Source organism: Coenobita brevimanus, chromosome 52 (genome assembly GCF_032717465.1).
Source record: "Coenobita brevimanus isolate Jiangsu-jjx chromosome 52, ASM3271746v2, whole genome shotgun sequence".
In the NCBI taxonomy this organism is placed as follows: Eukaryota; Metazoa; Arthropoda; class Malacostraca; order Decapoda; family Coenobitidae; genus Coenobita; species Coenobita brevimanus.
Window position 1 is genome coordinate 42447381 of NC_137005.1, and position 6674 is coordinate 42454054.

At 43.0% G+C, this 6674-nt stretch overlaps 1 pseudogene; it reads left to right on the plus strand.

Moving 5' to 3' along the window:
- The first annotated feature begins 6081 nt into the window (after window positions 1-6081).
- LOC145400600 (5S ribosomal RNA) lies at window positions 6082-6200 on the plus strand (annotated as a pseudogene).
- Window positions 6201-6674: the final 474 nt, after the last annotated feature.

A 6674-nucleotide genomic window follows, 5' to 3' on the forward strand; every position in this document is an offset into this window, starting at 1 on the left:
CTGTGGTAATATGGCTGCTAATACTGTACAAAACTCCGTCGTAAACATTGTCCAATAATGCGAAGTAATGGGAGGTAAAGTACAGTCACTCATGAAAGACATGGTACCTCGCTAGCCAACCCCTCCGCGTTTCGTGTGGCAACACTGTAACCTTTACGACTCCAAGTGATTCGAGTTGGGCTTTGAGACACCGTGCCTGAGTCAACCCCGATTTGATTTTGTTTCACTTCCTGATGAACTACTGTCACTATGCCGTGTGCGAAAATGCTCTTCATAATATTGCTTTGTAAGTTAAATCATCGGATCTTAGTGTATGCGGAAAATCCTTTGACCTCAGTAGATAATCTAACGTTGCACACTTTCATAATGCAGCATCTATTATTCCCATTAAAACATGAGTGGATGCACAAAAACAATTACGATGTCGTATCTGCCAATGATTTCCAACTATTCCCCATACAATTCAAAGCATTCCATTGTAGTGATTTATATAACTTTCATCCCGTAGCCTAACCTTTGACGTTACGTAAAAATATTTTTTTATCACGTTACCGACTTGGATTGACAGGGAGGCCTTCTCGGCGTATTACATGCACCACAGTCTAAGAATCTTTTCATCATAACGGATGGTAGTACAATATAATAGAAAAGTCTGACAAGGTAACCTTCCATTACCAGTGAGTAGAAATATTCTGAAAAAAAAAAAAGTGAAGTAATTTTTCGTTATACAGTAAGTCGTTACCACATGTTCTACGATTCAACTGGTGGATGAGAAGTCATAGGCACCACTTATTTTAATGACGACCGAAGTGTCAGTGCTTGTGGTTTTTAACACAATAATAACTATACAGAGACCAGGTCATGGGCTCAATACCCAAAGACCACCACATACAAAGACAGTGGTTGCCCTAGCCGACATCCAGTATCATACGTTTGACATAAACGTTCCACAAAATAACAGTGTCCCCTTCATCATGATTACGTGATAATACTTGTCTGACTACCACCAGGCAATCTTATATAAGTTGCGAATGACTTCAAGATAGCAAGAGTTTATTCAGTACTGTTATTGAACACACCAATAATAAGTCTACCATTAAAACCATACTAATAATGAGCAAACAAAATAATTAGGCGTCATCGTACTTGCGGGTGTGAAGAACATGTGGGTCCAACCTCCACTAACCAGTCGATGGGGTTTCAGATGCAGAAAGCAACGAAAACTGAGCAGCAGTGGAAAGCATCATACTACTGCAAAGAAACTTATGCGTGGATATTGCGTGGGGGGGAAGGGGGAGGCCTATGTCTGGGTGTTGAAGGTGGGATGAGTGGATATGAAGGGCTGGTCAGAGCTGGATGTAACACTCTGAAAAACGGTGGCATGATTACTTATGGATTTGCAAATATCAACTGTTGATAACTCATTGTCAAACCCTCCACAATTTATCACCAAGTCCCTTTTTTCATCGAAAAAAATCCATAAAAACATTTATGTAAGATACTTCATACATAAATTTGGGTGTTATTGTTCATTTATTATAAACGTTCATTGGTCTGCCGAAAATACGCGGAGGCATACGGCCCCCATGCCCCTCCCTACCCAGAATCCGTGCCTGCTGTGTGTGTGTGTGTGTGTGTGTGTGTGTGTGTGTGTGTGTGTGTGTGTGTGTGTGTGCATGCATAAACTCTCACTCACGGGCAACCTACTGGGCCTACTGCCACCAAAAGTAGGACATGGGGCAAACTGAATCAGCACATGAGTATGTCCTCTGTCCTTTTGAGCTTAAGCCTTCTGAAATTCGTATGTGCACAACTAGGGTAACCCATGAACTTGTATGTGACAGAGATGTCACCAGTCACTATCACTTTCCCTTATCTGTGCATATGTGGCAGAGATACGGCCAGATTAGCATGTGATTTAGCCCTGACATGTCCCTTCACCCATTGCCACTGACGTAGTTACCCCAGTAGTGAATGGGTGAAATACAAGTTGAAAAGATAATGTCAAGAACAATAATTCTTTTGTGTTATCAGTTTTGCTGCCTGTGAGGGTATAACCCTATCTTCGCTGTGTTTGCTTAGCGTTCAGTTTCTCTGCTTCTGGGCAGATAACGCTTGTTGTTTTTCCCAGAAATTGTGCAGACCCTTTTGTCCCTGACCATAAGTGGGTGTGACTTATAGTGTGGAAGGAGCATTTTTTTTTTTTTTTATGCGAGGAAGAAGGAACCAAAGGCCACGAGCCCGGAATAACTGTTCCTTCCAAGAGAAAAACAAAATACGAGAGAAAACCAAATTCAAGATCCGATCATTTCGAGATGCCTGGACACACTGCGTTTGAAAGACTGGAGATTATAGGAAGCAGGAAAAACAGACAGACGAAGACCGTTCCAGACTTGACCTGTTGCATAAATGAAAGACTGGGAGTAACAGTTAACTCTTGCATTTGAGAGTTGGACAGAAAAGGGATGAGAGTTTGCTGCCAGACGGGTGCTACGCACCCAAATTAGAGGTGGAGGGATACATGCAGACAGTTCAGAGGAGCAGTGAGCATTAAAGTAGCGATAGAAAAGAGATAAAGATGCAACACTGCGGCAAAGAGACAGAGGTTGAAGGGAGTCAGTAAGAGGAGGAGAGTCAATGAGACGAAAAGCCTTTGATTCCACCCTATTGAGAAGCGCTGTATTTGGGGAGCCTCCCCACACATGAGAGTTGTACTCCACACAGGGGTGGATAAAACCCGTGTATAGAGTCAACAATTGTGCAGGGATAAGGAAGGAACGGAGTCGGCTTAGCACACCTAATCTCTTGGAAGCAGATTTTACAAGAGATGTACAGTAATATGGTCTTTCCAAGATAAGTCCCGAGTAAATGAAACCCCAAGCATGTTCAAGGATGATGCAGGATTAAGCTGAATATTATTAAACATTAGTGGGTACTCCTGTGGAAGATTCTGTCAGATTCATAGGTGTAAGAACTGTGTCTCTGATGCATTAAAAACAACAAGATTATCTTTATCCCAGTCAGAGATACGAGCCAAGTCAGACATCATGTGTGCCATAGCCTCATCCCTTGTTTGATGAAGTAACTGCTGTGATGGGCGTTGCGGGAACTGAATGGAAAGGTGAAGGGTGGAGTCATCAGCGTATGAGTGGATAGGGTTAGAGGTACAGCTTAAAAGGTCATTGATGAATAAAAGGAAGAGATAGGTGATAGGACAGAGCCCTGAGGAACACCACTGTTGATAGATCTAGGAGAAGAACGATGGCCGTCTACAACAGCGGCTATAGAACGACCAGAAAGGAAGCTAGAGATGAAGGCACAGATAGAAGAATAGAAACCGTAAGAGGGCAGTTTGGAATTTAAAGATTTATGCCAGACTCGATCGAAAGCCTTTGAGATGTCAAGTGCAATGGCAAAGCTTTCGCCAAAGTCCCAAAAGGAGGATGACCATGAGCCTGAAAGGTAGGTGTGAAGATCGCCAGTGGAGCATCCCTGACGGAACCCATACTGACGATCAGAAAGAAGGTTGTGATGGGAAAGATACTTTAAAATTTTGCTATTAGGAATTGACTCAAAAACTTTTGAGATAAAGGATGTTAAAGCAACTGGATGATAGTAAGAGGGTTGGGAATGGTCACCCTTCTTTGGGACCGGCTGAATGAGAGCAAACTTCCAGCAGGAAGGAAAGGTACAAGTTGATAGGCAGGGTGTAAGCACAGAAGCACAGTTCTTGAGAACAACAGGAGGGACTCCATCAGGCCCATATGCCTTGTTAGTACTGAGGCCTGTGATGGCAGAAAATTCATCAGCTGAAGAAATTTTAATGTCAGCCATGAGGAAGTCAGAGGGGGGAAGTGATGGAGAAATGGCACCGGAATCGTCTAAGGTGGAATTGGAAGAGAAAGTCTGAGTGAAGAGATCTGCTTTATCAGTAGAAGAAATAGCTAAAGAACCATCAGAGTAGAAAAGAGGAGGGAAGAATGATGAGGTAAAGTTGTTAGAAAGGTTTTTGGTAAGGTGCCAGAAGGAACGGGAAGAATTCGATTTGGAGAGTTGAGAGGATATAGCATGGATGAAATTATTTTTAGCAGAGTGAAGAACAGACTTAGCATGATTCCGGGCAGAAACGTATAAAAGATGTGATTCAGGGGTGGGTTGGCACTGGTACCTTTTAAAGGCCCTCTCTTTGTTGCAGACAGCATTAGAACAATGCTGTCTCGTTGCGGACAGCATTAGAACAAGCGTGATTAAACCAAGGCTTTCTTGAGTTAGTCAAAGGATAAGAGAAAGGAATGTATGCTTCCATGCCATAGAAAATAAGCTACGTAATGTGCAACGCACACGCAGATGGCTCCCGGCCATGGGAGCAATAATCATTCCAGGGAAAATCAAAGAAGTACTGCCTGAGGGCCTCCCAATCCACAGCTCCAAAGTGCCACAGACGACGTTTCCCTGGAGGGTCCACAGGCCGTACTGGAGTGATAGGACAGGTTAAGGTGATAAGGTTGTGATTGGAGGAGCCTATCGGAGAGAAAAGATTAACAGTGTAAGCCGAAGGATTAGTTGTAAGGAAGAGGTCAAGTATGTTGGAGCTCTCTCCAAGACGGTAAGAGATATGGGTAGGGTGCTGTACAAGCTGCTCTAGGTCATTAAGAGCTTGTTCACCAGGTGGATCAGTGAAAGAAGACGAGAGCAAAGGTGGTGGTGAACATTGAAATCTCCTAGAATGGAGATTTCAGAGAAAGGAAAAATGGATAGAATGTGTTCCATCGTAGAAGTAAGATAGTCGAAGAATTTTTGATAGTCAGTAGAATTAGGAGATAAGTAAACAGCACAGATATATTTAGTCAGAGAATGACAGGAAAGCTGAAGCCAGAGTGTAGAGAATTCAGAAGAATCGAGTTCAGGAACACGAGAGCAAGATAAGTCGTTGCGTATATATACACAACAGCCACCTTTGGCTTTGAAATGAGTATAGAGAAAGTAGGAGGATACAGAAAAGGGTTTGCTGTCAGTTGCCTCAGACAGCTGAGTCTCAGTTTGGAAAAGAAGGTGAGGTTTAGAGGAGGAGAGGTGGTGCTCAACAGAGCGAAAGTTAGATGAAAGGCCACGAATGTTGCAGAAATTAAGAAGTGAATCAGACAGTGGTTCCAAGCAGCTCGAGTCGTTACCGGGAGAGGGGTGGAGGGTGGGGGCATTTATGCCCCCCCCCCCGGGAACTCCGAGGGTATGTATTTTGCAGCCATGATTTTTTTTAAATTTCGGGAAAGGAAGTGTAGTGTGTGCTGTGCATGTAGTTTGGTGTTGACAGTTAGAGAAACTTGTATTGGAGAGCATGCTGGCCTACTCTCTGTGTTACTGAGACACTGAAAAAGTTCAGCAAAGGGGGATGGTCGAGAGGGCTGATGAAACGGGAGCTCCAGCTCTCCCTGTCATCAGCTTTCCATCCACCTTGGGAGTACTGCCCTGCTCGACTGGTGCTACAGTACTTGCCAATAGGAGCCTAAAAAATGCTTTCTTGGTTTTCTTGACGGCATGCTAATGGTTCTATGTGAGATGTGTAAGGCCCCCATTGGTAGCAGGTGCCTCCACTCTTTGTGTATGGCATAAGACAGCCTAGTGGCTAGTTAGCCGGGACAGACGGAGTAAGTCTACTTTATAAGCTCGAGAACCATGTGAGAGACACAATTTTTTTTGTCACTTTTTTGTTCATACATTTTGACACATTTTGTCACCTTTTGTCACGTTACACTTTTTGTCACATTTTGTTGCATTTTTCCACATATTTTCACACATTACTAAATACGTTACTTTAATTACAATACACACTGTTTGTGCACCATTTCCCATTTTTGGTTCACTACTCTATTTAACACTAGTGTGTGATTTATATCTGGATTATATCATCGACGAGTTCTCCTAGTTCCTCGAGCTCTGTAAGTACGTTGCCTCCACTGATTGTAATCTGGTTAGGTAAGAAATAATTATTTTTATATTTGTATTCTGAGGCCTATGTGAATTCCCCTTTGTAAAACAAATCCTGGTTTCTTCTTCGGTGTGTGTATGTTATAGTGTAAGGTAAGTAACGGCCATACCACGTCGAGTACACCGCTTCCCGTCTGATCAGCGAAGTTAAGCAACGTTGGGTCTGGTTAGTTATTGGATGGGTGACCGCCTGGGAACACCAGATGCTGTTGGCATCCCTACGTGTCAAGTGGGGTTGGTGGAGGATTAGTGCCCCTCCCTGTAAAACAATTAACTCTAAGCCCTTGGCCACCCCATTTGGGATACATGTCTGGCAATGAATGAATGAAAAAGTTAGTTTTCAATCTTATTCCTTTTGGTGCTTAATTAAGGGTTAAGAGTGCACCGTAATATATACCCCCATAACAATTTGGCGACCTCCTGCCAGGATAGCTCTGTGACATAATATTGGTAACTTTAGCCACATACACAGTGCTTACTCCTATCTACTTAACTATAATCAGTAATCATGGCCCTAATTAGTGATAGTGATGTGATAGTGATTTTTGGAATCCAAGCCTTCCCCAACCAGAGTGAAAACACTCAAAAACATGAGCTCATATTGCCTGCCCAGGCCTTACAGTTGAGATTTTCTGCCTCAGTCACTAAGACTGTTACTTGATCGAATATTTGACACCATGTTTGAGCAA